The sequence below is a fragment of the Augochlora pura genome, chromosome 1 (genome assembly GCF_028453695.1).
Source record: "Augochlora pura isolate Apur16 chromosome 1, APUR_v2.2.1, whole genome shotgun sequence".
Lineage (NCBI taxonomy): Eukaryota > Metazoa > Arthropoda > Insecta > Hymenoptera > Halictidae > Augochlora > Augochlora pura.
Window position 1 is genome coordinate 18,700,288 of NC_135772.1, and position 624 is coordinate 18,700,911.

Sequence of the window (624 nt, forward strand, 5' to 3'; positions counted from 1 at the left end):
ATGGTACAAGTTAGATGTTAAGCGAGTTGTCGATGTTGGATTGCGTCGCCCTTTCATCTCGAGTTTGTCTTTTGTCAGTTTCTTTCTGATCGAGAAACGATCGTAACAGTTCGCTTTAATTGACTCCGTTCGGTCCGGGTTCGTCGACGACTCTGGCACGATTTCGCGAAAGACATATTTACGAAAAGCAACGAAGATCGCGCCATCGAGCTGCATCGTTCGCGTCTAGATCTCGGCGCTTCGATCGCGAGAAATGTTTCTCCCACGATTTTCAAGTTCAGAGAAATCCTCTTCGAAATAAAAGTGTTCCGTGATGGATAGAATTGCACATTGTATTAATCGTTTATTTTGTTACTCCTTACTGCTTGGAAGCATGCAAATCGGTTTACGGATTCCCGCGGTCACGTAACTCGTCACGCGCGGAAATAATTTGAATTTCGTTTTTAAGATATATGTATATATACACATCGGAGGAGACTTCACCAAGTCGTGCGTTAAATTTCAACTCATACTTCATCGTTCATATTAATCGTTCTATATTGTACGTCGTCGATTAACAACGTTGTATTTTACACGTTCGTTTCGTAAATGATATCAGCGAATGAAAAACAAATTAGAACTACA